This window comes from Erpetoichthys calabaricus, chromosome 2 (assembly GCF_900747795.2).
Source record: "Erpetoichthys calabaricus chromosome 2, fErpCal1.3, whole genome shotgun sequence".
Taxonomy (NCBI): domain Eukaryota; kingdom Metazoa; phylum Chordata; class Cladistia; order Polypteriformes; family Polypteridae; genus Erpetoichthys; species Erpetoichthys calabaricus.
This window is the reverse complement of record NC_041395.2, coordinates 114804230-114829655: the sequence shown is the minus strand read 5'-3', so window position 1 is coordinate 114829655 and position 25426 is coordinate 114804230. Positions and strand designations below refer to the sequence as shown.

At 38.9% G+C, this 25426-nt stretch overlaps 1 protein-coding gene and 1 long non-coding RNA gene across 2 annotated transcripts in view; one reads left to right on the top strand and one right to left on the bottom strand.

The window, feature by feature from the left end:
• The window catches only part of LOC114646276 (solute carrier family 25 member 36), an 80854-nt gene that overhangs the window by 17352 nt on the left and 38076 nt on the right, over window positions 1–25426 (top strand). The gene's annotated exons all lie outside the window — the stretch shown is intronic.
• The window catches only part of LOC127526857 (uncharacterized), a 197124-nt gene continuing 189068 nt past the window's right edge, over window positions 17371–25426 (bottom strand). The window contains exon 3 of the long non-coding RNA XR_007934294.1: window positions 17371–17458. This is a non-coding gene — a long non-coding RNA (uncharacterized LOC127526857). The remainder of the gene's footprint in view (window positions 17459–25426) is intronic.

The following is a 25426-nucleotide window of genomic DNA, read 5'->3' as shown; positions in this document are numbered from 1 at the left end:
GTTGTTGCGCGAGCGTCTTCTTTCTTTTTGTGTTCCTGTGTCTTGTTTGAATCCCCCTCTTTGTGTGTGTCCCGTCCGTTGCTTGTAGGGTCTGTGGGGTGGGCTTCGCTCGCCAACCCCTGGTGTTGGGAATGACAAAGAGCGTGATGTATGAATGAGATATAGAATAGTGTGACGGTGTAGATGATGCAAATAGAAATCAAACAATAAAGTGTGTGGCACAGTGTAAAGGTTTATTTGATAATTTCTTTGTACACGCCGTTTAAGTGTAAAAGGTAATTCCAGCTCAGAACTTGTAAGGTCATTTAAGATGGTTATTGTTGTGATCAGAGTCAAGTTTGTCAGAGCTTAGAAAGAGTTGTGTCTCTCCAGGAAGTAATGGAATGACTTGGGTATTTATGTTTTCCACATTAATATTTTTTGGACATAATATAGTGCGTTGTGTTAAAAGGGGCATTTGGTCTAATGAGATTGCTGTTCCAAATGTCTCTGTAACTAAGTCGTCGCAGATAAAGGCTTGAGGAATTGTAATAATATGTGGCTGAAGTCCATCTGTATTGGTGAGTGTACCATCTCTCAGTTGTAATAAGCAATTGTTATGATCTGGTTCTGGACATCGTATCTTTTTTACTAACTGTATCTTTTGAAAGTAATGCCAATTGTCTGCGTATTTTAAGGTGCACTGAACAATAGCTGAGTGCATGGCATCTGGAAGAATAGCTAATCACTGTCTAAAATCTCCTCCTCATAAAAGTACCTTTCCTCCAAATCGAATATTATTATTTATAAACGTTTGTAGAAGTTTATGAATGGTGTTGAGTAAGTGACTTCATGTCATTGAACATTCATCAATAAACAACATTTTTGCAAGACGGATGTCACGTGCAGTGCCACCGTTAATGTTCATAGTGGATACCGATTTGTAGGATCTAATGTAGTTGATAAAGATTTAACTTTCAGGTACATCGTCAGTTATAAGCTTCTGTAGATATTCAGTATATGAATGTAAAGAAGGCAGTCTAATTTGACCCTTTTGACAACAACGTGTAAATGTATAACTTGTATTGCCAGTTGTTTCTTCAGGGAAGTGAACTGAATGACAATGATTGCAAATGGCATTCATTAATCCGAATGAATTTTCCTGGTGTATGTTTTCCTTGTGCCGTTTGAGAGGCGCGTTGTTGCATGTGTAGTATTTGGGACGTGTTGTTATGGAGCTGTAATCGATTTGCCTGTGCTGTGTGAGAAGCCCGTTGTAGCCTTCGCTGCCATTAACGTATGTCTGAGACGGGAGGTGTTTCGTTTTGAATCCGTGCCTGTTGCGATGCAACACTTTGATTGATAGATTGCGTAATGTGGATCTAGGATGTAGATTTGTGCATATTTGCGTTGTTGATTTGTTTCAGGGTGCACTGTTCCAATGCGATGCAGTATTTGTGCACATATGCGAAAGCAGTATGGGCCATTGCCTTTTGGTGGCCTGATATTTACTCCGGTAGATGCAACAGGAAATGAACTATTGTAGGATCTAATGCAGTTCATAAAGTTTTTACTTTTAGGTACATCGTTAGTTAGAAGCTTTAGTTGAGCTTTGCGTTTTTGGAGTCGAGACATTTTTTCTTATGGATGTGTGGGGGGGATCGTTGTTGCGCAAGCGTTTTGTTTCTTTTTGTGTTCCTGTGTCTTGTTTGAATCCCCCTCTTTGTGTGTGTCCCGTCCCTTGCTTGTAGGGTCTGTGGGGTGGTTTTGTGTTCTTTTTTTTGGTCTTCCATGGGCTTGTTGAATCCCCCTCTTGGTGTGTGTCCCGTCCCGTCCCGTGCCTGTAGGGTGGGGGGGGGGGTGGGGGTGGGGGGGGGGGGGTTTGGTATGGTCGTGCCTTGCTATTGTGCGCTCGTCTGTTCTTTTTTTTTTGGTGTGTTTAGTTTCGTGTGCAATGTGTTTCGTGCTTTCCCCTCGTTTGAGTACTCTTTAATGTTTTTTTTCCTTATTTTGGTGCTTGTTGAGCCTCATTTTTGTGACTCCTTTCTGTATGTGCTCACTCCTGTTTTCTGTGCTCTTGTCGGACTCTTTTTGCGCCTGCGTCTCTCGCGGCCCCTCATCCGCCTCTCTCGCCCTCTTTTGTCCGCCTTTCTCGGGTCCTCAGCCGACTCTCGCGGACTGTTTGTTGCGCCGGCGCAGTACATCTTTTTGCAGCTACGGCCCATGGCCGGATGTGCCTGCGTCCATCATCCGGTTTAGCATTCTCGGTTAGTAATATGGATTGTGCGGTTTAGATCTAGACACGGATTGCTTCTCACATGGATAATTATATGTTGCGTGTTCTAGAGTCAGCAAACCAGACAATCTCTATATCTGCACAGACAATGGAACAACAAAAAATATTGTATACCCACAAGCATTGTGAAATTAAACATACTAGAAACGTGCGCTTTCTGTTTTCGTTCTTTTCCATTTAATCAGACTAAGCCACAGCATGGCCGGGGTACAGCTAGTATTTAAATATGCTTACATATAAAATCCATGATAGAGTGAAGCTGCGAAAGTCGAAGCACGATATAACGAGGGATTACTGTAGTCCTTTTTAAACCCCGTTTCATGAGCAAACCAACTGATTTGGTTAATAAAAAAGAACCCAGAACTCAAAGAACACTAATACCAGCCAAGTAAATAGAAGGAAAATGATTTATTGCAGAAAAGGTAATGTGCTCTGGGAGGTAACAATGGAGGGAGCTACCCTACAAAATAATACAACAAACTCCATGTCTTCTAGGCCTTACTGAATAATGTCGGGCTAACTATACAACTGACCAAATGCCTTCTTGCCTCCCAGCTCGCTGTGCTGACCTATTTCTCCTCATCCAATGAACCCTTGTCATGGACCCCTCTCCCAATTCTAAGCTTCTCTGTCTAAGGGCTTTGAGGCTCTTATAGTGCTGGGCAGTATGACCAAAATTCTATATCACGGTATTTTTCAAAATTACACCAGTTTCACAGTATTGGACAGTATTTTTTTCCCCATGCATGAGTGGATGTTCACCACATTTTCCACTGCAATTACTGGCTAAGAATAACCTATTCCACTGTCATGAGAATTGTACATTGTACAAAAAAAACATTTAAATGTGCATACAAGTATTAATACAGGTTTGCATGGACCCATAAAGTGATAGTTTTCAAGGGGGTGGCACTAATGAAGAGAAGGAATCACTTTGTATGACAGATGCAGTGAAAATATAGAGCCTTTTTATTGAACAAAGTTTGCAAACTACTTAAACTAAAATTTTCGCAACATATTTTCAACCATCCAAAGAGGCCTTTAGACTTAGTAAAATATCCAAAAGTTGTATTGCACTGAACATGTCTTAGAAAAGGAATAAATAGTAAATGTTTTTTGTAAACCAACTACACTTTGTTAATGCTAACAATCTCTGTCCACTGACACGTTAGTGACTTTTTAAACAACTTTACCATCATTAAACTGCATAATATTTAAACTAAAAATAATAATACAATAAATAATAGTGCAACTTCCAGTAATACTATTACTTCCAAGACTTCAAAGCCCAGGTGCATTACACAGTATGCACCAAATTAAAATAAAGTAAAACAAGTGCAATTTGGTGATGACATCTTTACCAACTGAACCATCATTAAGGCAAACTGCATTAATATGGACCTTGCTTCAAGCTAAGCTATACTGTATACATAAATAATAAAACTGCAACTTGCATTTATAATACTATTTGTGGTATGGTCCTACGGAAGCGTATTAGGGCCACGGTGAAGAAAAAAAAATATGGACACAGTGAAGGGAAAAAAAAAAAAACTGTCCATTAAAGTCGACATTTCCACTTTATTGTCATAGTTTATTTTGTCATTAAAGTAGAATGTCGTAAACTAAACTTCATCCTAAAATCAATGTTTAATTTACTAGATATTCTCAAACCCTGTCATAAGTTAATCTAGCACATTAAATGCTTTGTGTTAAGTGTTCCCCGACACAGTTGTTAATCGCTATGCGCTTCTTAAACAGACTTCTTCTGCACTAAGAGGAGGCGCAGGCAGCGATCACTGCACAGAATACATTCACTTCATGATATTCCTCCTCTCTGAAAATGTAGAATGCTAAGGTAAATTTTCATGATGAAATGCATTAAAGCAGGTATTAAACATGCATGGTAGTGTTGCTTCCTCGCAGTAAGGGATCCCCAGGTGTACGTTCAGTATAGAGAACTTTATGGCAGGTGTGACGAGGCTCCAAAAAACTGGATGTATGAATGGGTATCTCACTGGTTTAACTGAAATATTGGGTTTGTGATCTGGTGGTTGGAGACACAAACACAGAATTCAATGGATGTTATTGCATGCGTGCTGTCTCTGTCTGATGTACCAAACCTGCAGTTCCTATCTTTCCTTTTTCTTTCTCCACATAACCAATCACCACACAATTAACGTCTTTGTGAAATTAAATGGTTATAAACTTAGACCACGGAGTGTTCAGAATTATGCCAGCCCATTCAATGTTGCACCCATCCCAGTAAGCATTGTGTGTGAGGCAAGAGCAAATCCTGAACGTGCCGCCAGCACATTGCAGGGTGAATACGAGCAATACATACACTAGCAGGGTCAACATAGCATAACAAAACCCGACATCCTACATGACTTTGAAAGGAAACTGAAGCACACCAAGTAAACTCACTAGAAAAACATGCAAATTCAAAGCGGGGAACACCCAGGACACACAAATTGCTGCGAGACAGCAGTGCAACCTCCACGCCACCATGCCCCCACGTGATTAATACATGCTTTAATGCATTTCATCATGAAAATTATATCAAATATTTACCTTGGCATTCTAAATGTTCAGGGAGCAGGAATATCATAAAATCAATGTATTCTGTGTGCTGCCTGCACCTCCTCTTAGTGCAAGAGGAAGTCAGTTTAACTCTTTTAGGGCTAATTTTTTTTTTGTTTCTTTTCTCCCAGGGCTGAATATTTTTCCAAAAACTAACATTTTTTAAAAAAGAACACAAAGCAATTGTTTAACATATCAAATCAACAAAAAATATTTACTTTACTGTCTTGCATGTTGTATGAGCCTGCATACTCTATGATTTCACATACATATCACATACATTTTACACAGCAAAGTCTGATCTCGCTCAAAGCAGCCAATTTCAGTCATTGCCACATTGCACTCCTTACAATATGTGTTGCTTTGATGCCTATTTTTCAATTGTCTGTTGCTGCACTTTCTAACATATATTGTTAGTGTGTACTGTAGAGAGACAAGTCACCCATTTGCCATTGTGCCATGCCACTGCCACCAAGTTTTCTGCCTGCATGAAAACCGTATTGTCACCTCTTTTCATCTTCTGAAACTTTATGAACTTTATGTATGGCATTATAGCCTGGCTCACCCCATGGGATTTGCTTCTGTTTATTACAGAAGTGAATAAAACTTTGCAGCAGCACGTACCTAAGCCACCAGGGGACAAAACACGTTTGGACCAATGCTCCCTGAAGTTATATCACCAGTTCTGTCCCATCTCTATTTGTAATGCCACAGCGTGCTTCATCTCGTCTTTCGTTGTGGGTTTCCACTTTGAAAAACGAGAATGCGATGCAAACGCAGCCCGCGATTCAAAAGAAATCTCTGCCTACCTGTTTGTCTTGTCTGACAGTAGCTGAAAAGCAGCATCAGGAGAGAGCAGCCTGAAGTACAGCAGCTGGTGATCTGTCCTGTCCAACAGCAAGCCATGCCGTCTTGTAAACTCCGGTAGCCAGATCGGCTCTCAACGGATCAATGTCTGTGTATTTATCCCATGCGAACCTTGCTGTAGATGCATCGGCTGCGCGAAGGCACTCAACTGGCTGCAGATCCGCTCGCGCGGCATCAGCTGGTGTCTGATCAGCTGATGCCTGCTTCTAACTCTCTTGCTCGATCTCCTGATCACTGCCAATAAAGTCCGATTCTGAAAAATCAAGAGTCCGACTCTGCGATAATGCGCAAAACATCGTCTGCCGAGTGTTTTCTTTTCTGCAGTTGCTTCGCTGCCTTTTCACATGTCGGTGCCATCTTGCCTTTGTTTACATTTCGCAACTCACGCACACGCAATGTTTATTTGCCGAGTCAACGAGTCTAGCATTCCTCCAAGCACAGAGGGAATGCCTGTGACGTGACAGTGAGATTTGTCGCCATTAACAGCTGATTGTCGCCCCCCTATCCCTGGATGTCGACTTTTGTCGACATTCGCCTTCAACCCCTCCTGTCGACAAAAGTCGACATCCGCCCTAAAAGAGTTAAGAAGCATGTAGCGATTAACATGGCTCCGGGAACACTTAACACAAAGCATTTAATGTGCTACATAACTTATGATGGGGTTTTTGAAAATCTAGTAAATTAAATATTCATTTTAAGATGAAGTTTACGATGCTCTACTTTAATAACAAATTACGAGAATAAAGTTGACATGTCGACATTAATCTCAATAAACAGCGAGAATGTCAACATGTGTACTTTATTCTCGTCATAAGCATCGAGATTAAAGTGGAAATGTTTAGAATAAAGTCAACATGTCGTCGCACTGTTACACAGTACCCAGGTACGTTACACAGTATTGAAAAAAAATAAAACAAGTACAACTTGCCTTGCAGTATTATCCAGTAGTATAGAAACAGTATTCACACATTTGAACATAATGGTCCACATCTGACCTTTTAAATCCAAAGTATCTCCAGACAACAGACACGGCTCCTTTTTCCAGCAAAAGTTCTTCTGTGTCATCATGTTCAACTTTATCGTCTGCTACAGCTTCAGTTTCTGAATGTTCTCTGTCCATTTTCACCGCGCAATATGTCGCCGGCTACTGGGCGGTCCGTTCTAGGAAAGAAAGGGCAGGCATGTTCACCCCCACTGGTTTGCACTTGGTACAAATTTTCTGACTTCCTGACCTTTGATAAAAGCATAAATTTCTCCTGGGGAGCCCAGGGATCCTCCCGATGTCGCTGACCCGCTTTACATCCGCTTTCTGCGGGCGACTTGTGGCTGCTTTTTCTTATTCTCTGTCACGTTCTTTGGTCCGATTTAAATGGAATTTTGGTCCAAATAAGCGAACAATATTAGGCTTATGTAATATGATCTGTTTCGGTTCTTTAGGATTCGGTCCAAATAAGCGGCTGGTCCGATTAACCGATGGTCCAATTAACCGGAATCGACTGTACTCCGTTGCATTTGTTTAGCGGTGTAGCAGTGAAAAAGGTCCCCCTTAAACAGTTTCCCGCTGCGCCACGTTCCGAACGTTGTTTAGGCAATTTAAACCGGTGTTGCGGTATAAGAAAAAAATCCATATCATAACAAAAATAAAAACGGTTTTCGGTATGAGCCGGTATACCGCCCAGCACTAGGCTCTTATAAAATGCTAGTTCCAAGAGTACTTCTGAATCCCAGTTGAGAACCTCTTGAGTTGGCATCCAAGTGGGTTAAGAGCATCCTGTCTGAGTTTTCTATCCCATATTTTTCTCTATCCCCTTTTTTGCCCTTGCAACCTGTATATATATATTTTTTTTTTTTAAACTACTATGGAACTTATGATATTGTGGCTTTGAAAAGTGTGCATGATTCTTGGTTATCATTTTAAATGACTTATTTATGTTATTATTTTTTCAACTTTTAAAAAGTGATTCATTGCTAATAAATAGACTCCTAATTTAATAACTGAATTTTTCTTTTCTCTTGACAGTACTTGTTGCTACATGCTTGTGTTCTTGTTCCAGTGATTTTACATGGATTGCAAAGAAAGTTCTAGAACATGGTTAGCCTCTATTATGTTTCTGAGAAAATTAATGCATGCTGCAGGATGTTTTTGAAGTATTATGGAAAGTGCTGTAGCAGACACAAGCAGTGTACTTAGTACACACAGAAGGTAACAGCTGATTAAAATGTCATCAATAAAGATATAATTGAATTTTAAGCCATTTTATACATTGGGGTAGGGGAGCAGGATATCTCTAGCATACACGTGATTTTTGAAAGTGTTAGAAATCTTAAACTTTAGTTAAGAGTTTTGGTTACATCTTCCTTGAGCCTTTTATTAATTTCAGTTAGCCCTGCCAGCATCCCTAAACTTTGCTATCTTGCATTACTGGGTTGAGGGGAGGATATTGGATAGGCAGTCTAAGGAACTGAACTATCTGGGACATACAAATGTTCAGAGGGAAGTTTGTGCAACAGTTACAGTATTTAAATTTGCTCACAGCTGAGAAGAAGTTTCCAGCTTATGTTTGTGTGCACAGGCTGCCTTTAGCTGTGCGTACTTTGGTTTTCTCATGCCATTCACAAATAATCTGTACAATGCAAGTAAACATGCATTTGACTTTAAAATGTAAATAGTTTGACTTTTATATAAGTTTTGAAGGTATGTGTAGCAGCCTCTAATATTAAAGGGTTTCCTGACACCCTCTCTATTTTCAAAGTCAAGTGTCACTAGTGAATAATTCTTTCTTCTTATTATCTATGTAATAAATGCAGTGATTAATCAACAGGCAACCCTCACCAGGAAACACAGAGGAGAATATGAGACGAGATTAAAATAATCAACAGCAGAAATTATTATTAAGGAGAAAACAATGGTCTAAAATTTAAAATAAAAAGTTAATTGTTGGGGTGAGCTTAGATCAGCTTCATTTCACTTATCTGTAGAAGAAAGAAAAACTAGAATAAATTCCCATATTGCTCTTCTAAAACAAACCAGTAATAGTTTACTTTCTGAAGATAAAGAGCAGATACCTTCTGCCTTAACTGGATACGTTTCCATAATCAAGCAAATCAAAAGCCACATTTAACTTAACTATATTCATTCCATCAAAAATGGCAATCACATTATGCATAGGTAAGTGTTTAATAGTTGTGGGAACCCGCAGTCAAGTTAAAATCTAATAAATCTCTAAAAGGTCGTTTTATACTTCTGCCTTTAGGTACAACAAAATGCCTTTGTGTCTTGCTGCATATCCTTTACGTCTTAGTAATAAAAAATTTCAGAATGTTAACTTGTCTTACTGCAAAGATTGTAAAATTGATATGCTTCATTAAATAGTATTTAAAATGTAAAAGCTATTATCTAAATGCAGGAGATTGTGTTATGTAACGTCTTATAGTTTTGCATTGTAAGCTCACATTTTGTTTTAGAAATGCCCTAATTAGTTGGTGTAGCTCACTTAATACTAGGGAGTCCATTCCCGGATTCCCGGGCATTTTTCATTTCTGGGAATGAAACTGCTGTAATTCCCGGGAAAACGGCCAAGCTCTCCTGTAAATAGCGTGTAAACATTGATCAAGAAATAAGAGTTATAGTTGAAAATAATTAAGTGGCACGGTTTTTTGGCCCATGGTGTAATGTGTTGCAGATTACTTCAGTCAACAACAGACCAGCAGCAGTCAGTCTCCTGGCTGACTGAGCACAGTGGACTGGGAGGAGTCTGCACTCTGCAGCTCACGAATGCCGGGACGGGGCAGAGTTCATTGACGTCTATGCTGTTGACAGCTTTGAACAGGAACATGAAATTGCAATGCGTCAGTCTGTTGCATCCACATTATCTGTGCTAAGAAACTTGCCATCACAGAATGAGGACAAGAAACTGGATGCATCAGTAAAAGCTGAAATGCCTGTGTTTCAGAGCAACAGCAAGCGCGGGCGTTGTTTAGAACAAGTGTATCCGTATCTGATGACTGTGGCGCCTACTTCAGTGGAGGCAGAGCGTGCTTTCTCAGCGGCTGGTGCGCTCTTGCCTGGACGACCGCACGCTCGACACGTTGTGCTTTCTACGCTCTTATTACTGCAACTAACTAGATACATGTACTTATATGACAGCATGAACTGCATGTAGTTAAGGTTAGTCTTTTATTGGTGTCAACATATTGCAGTAGTTTTATTAAAAATAAGTGTTGCTCATTCTAAAACCGTTCACATGTGAGATGCCTGTGCACTGTGTTCGGGAATGGATAAACCCATCCGGGAATGGATTCCCTACTTAATACCTCTAAGAAATTAGCCCATGTATTTAAATAAGCAGACATGTCATTTATTGTTTTGACATTCTAATCACTATACTGTTTGCTTTAAAGTCGAAACTTTGACTGAAATACCCAAGTATGGCTTGTGAAAACAAAGCCAAAGTCTTAGTATTGATAACACGAAAGCAGAGACATAGAAAAAGATACTAATGCTACTCTGCATAATTGTTTAAGTTTAGTTATATTTACACAAATAGTCTCTATCCAATTTGAATTTTCTGCACTAGGACATCCATCCATCCATCCATTATCCAACCCGCTGAATCCGAACACAGGGTCACAGGGGTCCGCTGGAGCCAAACCCAGCCAACACAGGGCACAAGGCAGGGAACCAATCCCGGGCAGGGTGCCAACCCACCGCAGGACACACACAAACACACCCACACACGAAGCACACACTAGGGCCAATTTAGAATCGCCAATCCACCTAACCTGCATGTCTTTGGACTGTGGGAGGAAACCGGAGCGCCCGGAGGAAACCCACGCAGACACGGGGAGAACATGCAAACTCCACGCAGGGAGGACCCGGGAAGCGAACCCGGGTCCCCAGATCTCCCAACTGCGAGGCAGCAGCGCTACCCACTGCGCCACCGTGCCGCCCTGCACTAGGACATATCAGATTTTATTTATTCATTTATTTTGTTAGCAGGAAAAAGAAACATGCAGTGTAATTTAAAGATTGTAATTTAGATCTTCATTCACATGTGAATTTTGGTTCCAGTATACGGAATTTTAAGTTCTTGGAATACAGATGTTGAGATTAGATATTGAAACTGAAATGTTGCTTTCAAAAAGTCTTACTGTGTGTTGTGTTATAGCTTCTTATCCTTACGTAGATGCACATAACATGAACTGTTACAGGTAAAAAATGTCTGCGGCAAATTGTATTTCATTGTGGTGGTCTAGAGTAAGCAAAACTGAACTGATGTCACAGTAAAAACATTGTGTGAAGAATAATGTGCTGATGTGGTCAAAGTTTTTAAGAGGTCCATTCTGTCTTTCCATTTATTTATATAGCACATTTTCATACAACAATGTAGCTCAAAGTGCTTTACATGATGAAGAAAGAGAAAAAAGACAAAATAAATAAAAATTTAAAATTAAGGAACACTAATTAATATAGAATAAAAGTGAGTTCCGATGGCCAGGGAGAACAGAAAAAACAAAAAAAACTCCAGACGGCTGGAGAAAAAAATAAAATCTGCAGGGGTTCCAGGCCACGAGACCGCCCAGCCCCCTCTAGGCATTCTACCTAACATAAATGATCGGTCCTCATTGCATTCAGGGTTCTCATAGAAGAATTTGATGATGACGGTCATTTGGACTTCTGGCCTTTAATCCATCAGTGTAGGGGCATCATGGTGCTTTGATTAGGTGGTGGTGCCGCAGATCGCCACAACAGAAAACCGGAAGAAGAACAAAAGAGAAAGTAAGGGTTAGTACTGACTTTGGAGCCACCATGAATAATAATAATTAAATGAATATACAGAGTATCAGGATTAAACTAAGATGAAGCTATGAGAAAGCCATGTTAAAGAAATGTGTTTTCAGCAGTTTTTTAAAGTGCTCCACTGTATTAGCCTGGCGAATTCCTATTGGCAAGCTATTCCAGATTTTGGGTGATTAACAGCAGAAGGCCACCTCACCACATTTTTTTAAGTTTAGCTCTTGGAATTCTAAGTAGACACTCATTTGAAGATCTAAGGTTATGATTTGGAATGTAAGGTGTAAGACATTCCGAAATATAAGATGGAGTGAGATTATTTAAGGCTTTGTAAACCATAATCAGTATTTTAAAGTCAATTCTAAATGACACAGGTAACCAGTGTAGTGACATCAAAACTGGGGTGATGTGCTCAGATTTTCTTTTCCGAGTTAAGATTCTAGCAGCTGCATTCTGCACTAGTTGCTGTCGCTTGATGTCTTTTTTTGGTAGTCCTCAGAGGAGTGCGTTACAGTAATCTAGCCAACTGAAAACAAAAGTGTGAACCAATTTTTCAGCATCTTGCAATATTACAAGAGGTCTAACTTTTGCAATATTTCTTAAGTGAATAAATGCTGTCCTAGTAATCCGATTAATATGTGATTTAAAATTCAGGTCAGAGTCAATAGTTACCTCTAAATTCTTTACCTATGTCTTGACTTTTAATCCTAATCCATCAAGTTTATTTCTAATAACCTCATTATAACCTCATTATATCCATTATTGCCAATCACTAAAATTTGAGTATGAGAATTTTTTTTTTTTTAACTCCATTTACTAAAATATAGCATGAGGTGTTTTGTTTCCCTTTCATATTGTCATGGGTAATAATCACAGTGCAATTGTGACTTAAAACAAATGAAACTAAACAGTTTTTACAGGCTCTCAAATAAATAGTCTACATTTGATGTCTGTGAATGTAGTTAACTCTTTTAGGGCTAATTTTTTTTTTGTTTCTTTTCTCTTAGGGCTGAATATTTTTCCAAAAACTAACATTTTTTAAAAAAGAACACAAAGCAATTGTTTAACATATCAAATCAACAAAAAATATTTACTTTTGACAAATGTTACTGTCTTGCATGTTGTATGAGCCTGCATACTCTATGATTTCACATACATATCACATACATTTTACACAGCAAAGTCTGATCTCGCTCAAAGCAGCCAATTTCAGTCATTGCCACATTGCACTCCTTACAATATGTGTTGTTTTGATGCCTATTTTTCAATTGTCTGTTGCTGCATTTTCTAACATATATTGTTAGTGTGTACTGTAGAGAGACAAGTCACCCATTTGCCATCGTGCCATGCCACTGCCACCAAGTTTTCTGCCTGCATGAAAACCGTATTGTCACCTCTTTTCATCTTCTGAAACTTTATGAACTTTATGTATGGCATTATAGCCTGGCTCACCCCATGGGATTTGCTTCTGTTTATTACAGAAGTGAATAAAACTTTGCAGCAGCACGTACCTAAGCCACCATGGGACAAAACACGTTTGGACCAATGCTCCCTGAAGTTATATCACCAGTTCTATCCCATCTCTATTTGTAATGCCACAGCGCGCTTCATCTCGTCTTTCGTTGTGGGTTTCCACTTTGAAAAACGAGAATGCGATGCAAACGCAGCCCGCGATTCAAAAAAAATCTCTGCCTACCTGTTTGTCTCGTCTGACAGTAGCTGAAAAGCAGCATCAGGAGAGAGCAGCCTGAAGTACAGCAGCTGGTGATCTGTCGTGTCCAAAAGCAAGCCATGCCGTCTTGTAAACTCCGGTAGCCAGATCGGCTCTCAACGGATCAATGTATGTGTATTTATCCCATGCGAACCTTGCCGTAGATGCATCGGCTGCGCGAAGGCACTCAGCTGGCAGCAGATCCACTGGCGCGGCATCGGCTGGTGTCTGATCAGCTGATGCCTGCTTCTAACTCTCTTGCTCGATCTCCTGATCACTGCCAATAAAGTCCGATTCTGAAAAATCAAGAGTCCGACTCCGTGATAATGCGCAAAACAACGTCTGCCAAGTGTTGTGTTTTCTTTTCTGTACTTGCTTCGCTGCATTTTCACATGTCGGTGCCATCTTGCCTTTGTTTACATTTCGCAACTCACGCACACGCAATGTTTATTTGCCGAGTCAACGAGTCTAGCATTCCTCCAAGCACAGAGGGAATGCCTGTGACGTGACAGTGAGATTTGTCGCCATTAACAGCTGATTGTCGCCCTCTATCCCTGAATGTCGACTTTTGTCGACATTCGCCTTCAACCCCTCCTGTCGACAAAAGTCGACATCCGCCCTAAAAGAGTTAATTAATTTGGATTTTGGGAGACTTCATCTGTGACAGTTGCTTCCCATTACTTCTATAGTTTTTAACATCTGAAGTTATACTGTGAGGTGTTATCCATTACAAAGTGCTGTTTATTGACTTTTGTGATAAGATAACATTAATACAGTATTTTGCTTTTCAGTCAAATTACTTACCTAAAATGTCACATGGTTTAACCTTGTGCAAAATAATAAATACAATTTTCTGGTCTGTTTACAGGACCTGTTAACAATCAAACTTCTAAGAAAACACCCTCACACGTTTTACATTGCATTCCTAACATAATGGAATAGTGACATTCTACAATAAGCTTCTCAAAAAGTACAAACACAGAACTCTGATGCTGTTGCATGCAACATGCTTGATGTCATGTCAAACACTTGTTGATTTCTACTTTCTGATAGTATCATCCACATTTTTAGCCTGGAGAGGATAAGTGATTTCAGTCATGCAGTTTTGTTCTCTAATTTCTTCACAAACAAGCTTTTGAAATGTGATGATGATGATGATGAGCACACAGGTACAAATAAGACCAGGTTCACTAGTTACATGGGCCTCATGCATAACTGCGTGAGTAGAATTCAAACTAAAACATGGCGTACGGGCAAAACTGGAAATGTGCATATGCACAAAAAAATTTGGATCCCTAAATCTGCTTAAACAGAGTTCCATGCACTTCCCCTTTATAAATCCCAATCAACGTGAATTTCAACGCACATGCACATGCCTACAATCCCACCCTGACTCCTCACAGAATTGCGTCTGTTTAAATATGCAGATCATATAAATAGCCCCTTCCGTTCAGTGTTTTGTTAAAAGACTATGACAAAAGCATTTGTTTAAAAAAGAATTTCAGTGAATGCAAAATGAAGGTCCTGCTCAGTGAAGTGGAGGCAAGGAAAAATTTACTTTAATCTTAATTTCCACCTTAATCTCATAGTATATTTTGTCATTAGAGTATTGTAAACTTCATCTTAAAATTGATGTTTATAGTAGAGTTTCTCAAACCCCATTGCAACTAAAGTAGCATGTTAAATGCTTTGTATTCTAAGTGTTCCCTGACCAAGTCATTAATTGTTAAGTGCTTCTTAAACAGGCTTTCTCTTACGCAGACAGAATACATTTTATTCATGATATTAGAGCTCTCTGAATGGAATAATTTATTGCAGCTAGTGCTGGGTGGTATGACCAAAATTCTATATCACGGTATTTTTCTAAATTACACCGGTTTCACGGTATTGGATGGTATCATTTTTTCCCCATGTATGAGTGGATGTTCACCACATTTTCCACTGCAATTACTGGCTAAAAATAACCTATTCCACTGTCATGAGAATTGTACATTGTACAAAAAAACATTTAAATGTGCATACAAGTATTAATACAGGTTTTCATGGACCCATAAAGTGATAGTTTTCAAGGGGGTGGCACTAATGAAGAGAAGGAATCACTTTGTATGACAGATGCAGTGAAAATATAGAGCCTTTTTATTGAACAAAGTTTGCAAACTACTTAAACTAAAATTTTGGCAACATATTTTCAACCATCCAAAGAGGTCTTTAGACTTAGTAAAATATCCAAAAGTTGTATTGCACTGAACATGTCTTAGAAAAGGAATAAATAGTAAATATTTTTTGTAAACCAACTACACTTTGTTAATGCTAACAATCTCTGTCCACTGACACGTTAGTGACTTTTTAAACAACTTTACCATCATTAAACTGCATAATATTTAATCTAATAAATAATAATAATACAATAAATAATAGTGCAACTTCCAGTAATACTATTACTTCCAAGACTTCAAAGCCCAGGTGCATTACACAGTATTCACCAAATTAAAATAAAACAAGTGCAACTTAGTGATGACATCTTTACCAACTGAACCATCATTAAGGCAAACTGCATTAATATGGACCTTGCTTCAAGCTAAGCTATACTGTATACATAAATAATAAAACTGCAACTTGCATTTATAATGCTATTTGTGGTATAGCCCTACGGAAGCGTATTAGGGCCACGGTGAAGAAAAAAAAATATGGACACCGTGAAGGGAAAAAAAAAAAAACTGTCGAGATTAAAGTCGACATTTCCACTTTATTGTCGTAGTTTATTTTGTCATTAAAGTAGAATATTGTAAACTAAACTTCATCCTAAAATCAATGTTTAATTTACTAGATATTCTCAAACCCTGTCATAAGTTAAACTAGCACATTAAATGCTTTGTGTTAAGTGTTCCCCGACCCAGGTGTTAATCGCTGCGTGCTTCTTAAACTGACTTCCTCTGCACTAAAAGGAGGCGCAGGCAGCGATTCATGATATTCCTGCTCTCTGAAAATGTACAGTAGAATGGCAAGATACATTTTCATGATGAAATGCATTAAAGCAGGTATTAAACATGCACGGTAGTGCTGCTTCCTTGCACTAAGGGGTCCCCAGGTGTACGTTCAGTGTAGAGAACTTTATGGCAGGTGTGACGAGGCTCTAAAAAACTGGATGTATTGCACAGGTTTAACTTAAATATTGCGTAAATATTGGATTTGTGATCTGGTTGTCGAAGAAACGAAGACAGAATTCAATGGATGTCCTTCTGAGCGGGCTTTCCTTATTGCATGCGTGCTGTCTCTGTTTGACGTACCAAACCCGCAGTTCCTACCTTTCCTTTTTCTTTCTCCGCATGACCAATCACCACATGATAAACATCTTTGTGAAATTAAATGTAGTTATAAACTTAGACCATGGAGTGTTCAGAACTTTAATAAAATCTTCGTTATACATGTCTAATTATGCCATCCATTCAGGGTTGCGCCCATCCCAGCAAGCATTGTGTTCGAGGCAGGAGCAAATCCTGAACATACTGCCAGCACATCGCAGGGTGAATACGAGCAATACATACACTAGCAGGGTCAATATAGCCTAACAAACTACATGACTTTGAAAAAAAACTGAAGCACGCCGAGTAAACCCACCAGAAAAACATGCAAATTCAAGGTAGGGAACACCTGGGACCCCCTTGTGGCGATGCAGCAGTGCAGCCTCCATGCCACTGTACCCCCACATGATTAATACATGCTTTAATGCATTTCATCATGAAAAATGTATTTCTTAGCATTCTAAATGTTCAGAGAGCAGGAATATCGTGAAATTAATGTATTCTGTGTGCTGCCTGTGCCTCCTCTTAGTGCAAGAGGAAGTCAGTTTAAGAAGCACGTAACGATTAACATGGCTCGGGGAAAACTTAGTTAGCATAAAGCATTTAGTGTGCTACATGACTTATAACGGGGTTTGAGAAAATCTAGTAAATGAAATATTCATTTTAAGATGTTTAGTTTACGATGTTCTACTTTAATGACAAATTACGAGAATAAAGTCAATATGTCGACTTTAATCTCGACATAAATGGCGAGAATAAAGTAGAAATGTCGAGAATAAAGTCAACATGTTGCCACACTATTACACAGTACCCAGGTACATTACACAGTATTGAAGAAAAAATAATAATAAAACAAGTACAACTTGGTTTGCAGTATTATCCAGTAGTATAGAAACAGTATTCACACATTTGAACATAATGGTCCACATCTGACCTTTTAAATCCAAAGTATCTCCAGACAACAGACTCGGCTCCTTTTTCCAGCAAAAGTTCTTCTGTGTCACCATGTTCAACTTTATCGTCTGCTACAGCTTCAGTTTCAGATTGTTCTCTGTCTGTTTTCACCGTTCAATACCTCCACTAATGCATGTACTCCGATGCATTTGTGTTTAGCGGTGCAGCAGTGAAAAAGGTCCCCCCAAACAGTTTCCCGCTGCGCCACGTTCCGAACGTTGTTTAGGCTATTTAAACCGGTTTTGCGGTATAAGAAAAATCCATATCATAACAAAAATAAAAAAAGGTTTTTGGTATGAACCGGTATACCGCCTAGCACTAATTGCAGCAGTACTGTCTCATGTAGTCAATCGCCATACAATCAACGTCTATAATAAATGTAAAACCAACTGTAAGCTTAGAATGCAGATTCGTCAAAACTTTTAAGGAACATTGAAAAAATCTTTTTCATTATACATGTTTAATCCATCCAGGGTCGTGCCAGTCCCAACGAGCATCAAGCACATGGCAGGAATGATCCCTGGGCAGGGCACCATCTTATTAAGGTGAATACGAGCACACACATACACTAGTAGCGTAAATTTAGCATCACCAGATGCCCTAACCTGCAGTGCTTTGGAAGGAAACTGAAGCACACTGAGGAGAAACACCAGGAAAACCTGCAAACTCCTGGCAGTGAACACCTGGGATGTGACCCCCATACTGCGAAGCAGCAGCTTTTCTATCACACCACCATGCCCCCACATGTTTATTAACAATATGCATTATTTAAATGAAGTTAACATTTTTATCTGTAAAATGTAATATACATACTTTAATGCATTTTATCATTGAAATGGTATAAAGTATAAATCCTAGTATTCCAACAACACACAGCTTCAAGAGGTAGCTCTTGGAAAAGTAAATTGACTTTGAAACCAGGCATCATCATCTGTAAATACGTACTGTCTTCTAATTCTTCAATTTGCAATGCCTTCTAACAATGCTAAAGCAGCTAAGGTAATTGGAATAGTTTGGGCATTCCATGCAGCCTTATATTGTTGCAGAATGTTTACAATCAAGTAAAGATCCTCCCCCAAACTATGCAACTCTTCAATTCCACCCGGGGGGTGGGGGGTAAACATTTACATTGTACATAGTTATTGTCTGTTTTTATCTGCATTATTATCAATGTTTAATATTGTTTTTTGTATCAGTATGCTGCTGCTGGAGTATGTGAATTTCCCCTTGGGATTAATAGTCTCTCTCTCTCTCTCTCTCTAATTAAATTTGTAAACAATATGCAGTTAATCTTAGTGTATTTGATAAAGTCTGTGTACAGTGATCCCTCGCTATATCGCGCTTCGCCTTTCGCGGCTTCACTCTATCGCGGATTTTATATGTAAGCATATTTAAATATATATCGCGGATTTTTTGCTGGTTCGCGGATTTCTGAGGACAATGGGTCTTTTAATTTCTGGTACATGCTTCCTCAGTTGGTTTGCCCAGTTGATTTCATACAAGGGACGCTATTGGCAGATGGCTGAGAAGCTACCCAACTTACTTTTCTTTCTCTCTCTCTTGCGCTGACTATCTGTGATCCTGACGTAGGGGGTGTGAGCAGGGGTGCTGTTCGCACACCTAGACGATACGGACGCTCGTCTAAAAATGCTGAAAGATTATCTTCACGTTGCTACCTTCTGTGTGCAGCTTTTAAGTATGCTGCATGGTGCTTCGCATACTTAAAAGCTCAAAGGGCACGTATTGATTTTTGACTTCATTTCTCTCTCTCTCTCCCTGCTCCTGACTGAGGGGGTGTGAGCTGCCGCCTTCAACAGCTTTGTACCGGCGGTGCTTCGCATACTTAAAAGCAGCCCTATTGATTTGTTTGCTTTACTCTGTTTCCTTTGAAGAGGAAGATATGTTTGCATTCTTTTAATTGTGAGACAGAACTGTCATCTCTGTCTTGTCATGGAGCACAGTTTAAACTTTTGAAAAAGAGACAAATGTTTGTTTGCAGTGTTTGAATAACGTTCCTGTCTCTCTACAACCTCCTGTGTTTCTGCGCAAATCTGTGACCCAAGCATGACAATATAAAAATAACCATATAAACATGATTTCTACTTGGCGGATTTTCTTATTTCGCGGGTGGCTCTGGAACGCAACCCCCGCGATGGAGGAGGGATTACTGTAATGGATGCAAATCTATAAAAGAAAGGGAAATGACATAAAAACAGTAGCACAGCTTTCACGCTAGGTACCTCCTGCTTGTAAAAACAAGCAGAAATGTACGTATGCATGGTGTGAGGCTGAAAATGTGCATGGCTTTATGCCAAGTTTAGTTTTTATACATCTCGTAGTGGGGAAAATGGTCATATGCAACATTTTTGTGTCTATGCACCGTTTCTCCATGAGGTCCCTGATGGTGTGTTTTTTTTTTTTTTTTTTTTTTAGTGTTTTCATTGTTAATTGTGTGCCAGTTAAGAAAAACTGAAGCAGTTTAACACTGATTGCAGTTGTTAAAGAGTAAAGAAGTAATTAAGAGTTCTTAATTTTATGAGATTCGGACAGTTCTTTCAAGTTAGTCAGTGGAAATTAAACCAAACAAGGTATGTTCCTTTAGCAGCAGTAACTGGGGTTTTTTTTAAGGAATTGCTGACATGAACTGAGACAGAGGCCGGTGTGCTAAATAATGGTTTACTGGATATTCATTGGGTCCTGGAAATGTTTGCCAGTTACATACTACATGAATTTGAACAGTTTCATGCCACCCACATCTACATTTATATATGCACATAAATACATAAATATGCTGTTTTGTGTTTTTTTTTTTCTTCTTATTTGCACAGTGAGAAGCTAAAATAGTGGATGCAATTTTCAGTCCACAAAACGCATGCAGGTTGTTCTCATCTTCTACATTGTTGTTCATGTTTATCTTGGTGTTTTTGGACTGCATTGCTGCTAAAGCTGCCAGAATGGCAATAATAGCCCTTTCCTGACTATCTGCAAGGTCAGTCTAATTAGTCTCAACTGCTGTATTTACTGCATATTCAGATCATAATTCAGTTGTAATCTGAAAATGTCAGGGTTTGTTTTGGCAAAATATCTTTTTACTTCTCCCTTATTTTTCTTTTCACTGCACAACTTAGTTATCTCTTTGAATTACCATCCATTTTGTGTTTTTTCTTCGTTGCAGCACAGCAATACCATCTCATTAATGTAGCCTGTGAGACATCTTCTCTGATTGTGTCCTACCTTCATGTTTTTCTTTTAAAAGCTTCTTGTTTAGGTCTGATTGGATAGATTTGTAATTGTGAGGACTGAAGTGGGATAGTGGTGTGCACTAGATAGCAGATTGCGGTAAGTGCCCACACTGTTAGTGAAAACCTGGACTTTTTCTGTTCTTAGGATTTTGTTTTCTTGCATATACTACAGCCCATTTGCAAACAGGGCCCCAAAGTGTGCACCCAAGTCACATTGATGCATAGATTTGGGTGTGAGGAGCTTGCATTATTCATGGATGGTGATTATTTCAGACTTTGTCCTCTATGATGCGGAAAATGTTATACCATCAGGTTTAAAATATGTAGGTTTGTGTATTGTCAGAAAGAAGTTAGTATACAGTTGTTAAATCAGGTTTCACGTTTAAAGTAAAGCTATTTTTTAAATTATTCAAGAAACCCACAATAACCACATTGAAATTTGTTTTGCAATTTTTGGAATTGCATTACTTATGGTGGAATGTGAAAGTGTAAACATAGTTTGCAATCTAGGCCAAAGGTGATGTTGGCCACCAATGTAAGCACCCTTGAATATAGGGTTTAATAATAGCATTTATAACTGAATGGTTAGAAATCACATTAAAAAAAAGAAGTTATTTTGCTGAAAACAGTTTTGTTTTTAAATGTGTTTTATTTCAGTTTGATGATGTTTAGAAGTTTTGGGTAATTACAATAAGGCCTTTTGTGTCTGTCATTCATTCTTGTTGGTTATATTGTTTTCAAAGTGTCTTTGAGATAATGGCATGTCCAGATGATGATGTTGCAGTGTCACATTTCAGTTTATTTCTATTAAGGAATGTTTGTTGTGATAATTTGTATCTCTACAAGTAGCTGTGCTGTTCAGAATTAATATCAAATTAAACTAGACTCATGGATTTGTTTATCATAGTTACTTTAAACCCTTCAGATTAATATTCCTATTAATCCACCTTTTGTGTGAGTAATATTTTAGCATTTTTGGGAGATGTTTACTAACTTTGTGTGCTAGTTAGCAGTGATGTCCCAAATTATCAAACAGCAAAATATCTCTCTAAAATATCAACATGTTTTGGAACCCCCAAAAGCCAATATGGCTTACTTTTTTTGTTGCAGATACAGATAAGGAGGATATAGGCTGTGAGGCTGGCGTTGATGTCCATAGTATTGGAAAATACAGTGAATATGGTCAGACAAAGTGAAACCCTTCATATTAATATTCCCATTATTCCTCCTTTTGCAAAAGTAATATTTTAGGATTTTTGAGAGGTGTTTACCAACTTTGTAGAGGCAGTCAAAGAAAAACAGCATTACCAGTGCAGTGCACATTGCAAATAGTCTGACTTCCGGTGCACACAATTGATTGCTCGGAACTATATCATCTAGTTTAAATATTGTTGAGACATTTATTACTTTTATGTTTGACCCATTTTGGTTAATGAAAAAAAATTTCACAACAACTAAGGTTTTCAGAAAAAAAATTCAGCCTCAAAAGAAAGTTAAAAGAAAAGTGTATGATAGAAATGCTGTTGCTGAAAATCTGCTTAATTCTTGGAAACTAGGGGGCTCCGCCCCCTGCTCGCTTCGCTCGCCAACCCCTGGTGTTGGGAATGAGAAAGAGTGTGATGTATGAATGAGATATAGAATAGTGTGAAGGTGTAGATGATGCAGTAATGTAATGACTTGGGTAGTTATGTTTTCCACATTAATAGTTTTTGGACATAATATAGTGCGTTGTGTTAAAAGGGGCATTTGGTCAAATGAGATTGCTGTTCCAAATCTGTCTGTAACTAAGTCGGCGCAGATAAAGGCTTGAGGAATTGTAATAATATCTGGGTAAAGTCTATCTGTATTGGTGAGTGTACCATCTCCCAGTTGTAATAACCAATTGTTATGATCTGGATGTGGACATCGCATGTTATGTACTAACTGTATCTTTTGAAAGCAATGGCAATTAGGGCTGCACGATAACAGAAAAAATGATTATCACGATTATTTTGCTCAAAATTTTTATCATGATTAATAATGACGATTATTCCTTTGGTAAATGAAGTCTGTGACCAAAGCAGTGTAGCCTCGGCCAGTTATTCACAGATGCTGCCCTAATCATATTAGCTGCGTTGTCCGTTGTGATGCACACAAGTCTTTCTTCCACCAAGCCCCAAGCGGACATCGCTTCTTTGAGGCCCACTGCAATAAACTCCACTGTATGGTCTTGTGGGAAAAACGAAGTTTGCAAAAACTTGCTTTTCATCTCAAACTCGCTGTCAATAAAATGAACTGTCAAGCTCAAATACGGTTCCGCAGTTCTGCTTGACCATAAGTCGGTCGTGGCAGCAAAATATTCAAGGCCGAGCCTGAGAATTTCTCTTTCTATTTCTTTTCGGCATTTCGCATACAGCGAGGGCAGCGCAACATTGGAAAAATGGTTGCGTGAGGGAATGCTATATCTTTTATCAAGTGTTGCGATCATTTTGTTAAACCCCTCACTGCTCACGGTGGTTATTGGACACATATCCTTGGCTATATGGTACGTGATCGCCTCTGTTATTTCCCGGTGTCTTTGCGAGCTAGGCACAGGGCTGCTGCTGGCCAAATGGGTGCCCTAAGCAGAAATTTACTTTTGTGCCCCCTCCCCCAAATATTACGGAAGTAAAAATAAAATAATAAAAAAAACACCTACTATAGGGGCCAAAATAGAACTTTATTCAAATAAAATTAAATACATAAATAAATTGAATCATTTATAAATTACAATTGTAGCTCTACAGCAAAAATACAAACTAAAATTACACTTTAAATAAAACATTTATAATAAATAAAATAAACAATAATAAACTGAAATAAAATCAACACTGTCATCTGCTGGAGCTTTCCAAAGTTCAAAATTTACAAAGGCACACTTCTGCTTTTTCTTGAGGCAAAGTCGTAAATGAGCTCTTGATATGATAAAGCCTTTGCTAATTCAGAGTTGATGCTGACAATTGCCAGACCACTCATGCGCTCTTGTGCCATAGATGAGCGCAAGTACGTTTTTGATGAGCTTCATTTTAGAAAAACTTCGCTCAGCAGAGGCAACAGTTACAGGGAGCGTCACTGCTATGCGCAGAGCAATACAGAGATTTGGGTACAGAGGTGAGGGCGCGCGCGTCATCACGTGTGCTTAGCCTACTCTGCGTTCACCGTAAAATGCAATATATACGTTTATATTTTTGTTTATTTGTATATGAATATTATTAATATTAATTTATTATTATAATATATAAAAACGATTTTTTTTGAGCAGCTGGGATGGTGCCCCCCTGGGAGTTGGTGCCCTACGCAGACTGCGTACTCTGCGTATAGGGAGCGGCGGTACTGGCTAGACAGATATGGTATTGCGTTGAACAATGTCCCTGATATTGTTGTCTGTGTTGTGGATGGCTGGTAATTTTTTGTTGTTGCTGTTTGTGCCTTCAGTCGTTGAAATTCTTGATAGTGTACTTTGTGGTGGTTTTTAAGGTGGTTGATGAGGTTTGTTGTGTTACCTTGGGACGTTTGGACGGAACAGGAGCAAAGTTTGCACAAGACTCGTACCTGATCAACATCACATTCCTCGAAATCGAAATTGTTCCAGACAACTGAGTATGACCCCTTTTTAGGAACTAACGATCGCACTTCTGCACGTTGCTCCGCCATCATATGTTTATTCTGACTGACTGTTATTGCTGCTATTGACTTCTACTGCTTCAGAAAGCGCTTGCAATCAAGACGCAGTAACGTCATAGTGACGCAGTCCAATCCGTAAACTCAGCCCATAAAAAACAGTTTGGTCTTTATACTGTAAAATCGCGACGATATTAACTGATCGTGGGTCATAAATATCGTTATCATGAGAAAAAAAAGATTAATCGTGCAGCCCTAATGGCAATTGTCTGCGTATTTTAAGGTGCACTGAACAATAGCTGAGCGCATGGAATGTGGAACAATAGCTACGCACTGTCTAAAATGTCTTCGTAATAAAAGTACCTTTCCTTCAAAGGGAAGATCATTATTCATAAACGTTTGTAGAAGTTTATGAATGGTGTGGAGTAAGTGAGTGGATGCCATTGTACATTCATCAATAATTAACAGTTTAGCAAGACGGATGTCATGTGCAGTGCCACTGTTAATGTTCATAGTGGATATCGATTTGTAGGATCTAATGCAGTTCATAAGGATTTCACTTTCAGGTACATCGTTAGTTAGAAGCTTCTGTAGATATTCAGGATATGAATGTAAAGGAGGAAGTCTAATTTGACCGTTTTGATAACAACGTGTAAATTCATTACATGTATTGCCAGTTGTTTCTTCAGGGAAGTTAAGTGAATGACAATGATTGCAAATGACATTTATTAATTTTCCTGAATAGTGGACTCATTATTGAGCGCGTTGTCAGCTAACTGGCGCAATAGTTTAGCAGGTGTCTGTCGTTGATGTTCTCTCGCTGCCGTTTCTGTATGTCTGAGACGGGAGGTGTTTCGTTTTGAAGCCGTGCCTGTTTCGATGCAATACTGTGAGACGCGCGCTGCATGTGTCCACGTTCAGTGTGTCTGTCCATTTGGGTTCGTTTCTGTAATTGTGTTAGTTGAGCTTTGCGTTTTTGGAGCCGAGACATTTTTTCTTCCAGAGTTTCAGAAGCGCGTTGGAGCCGACGTGTATTTTTTTTTTTTTCATGCGGGTTCGTGT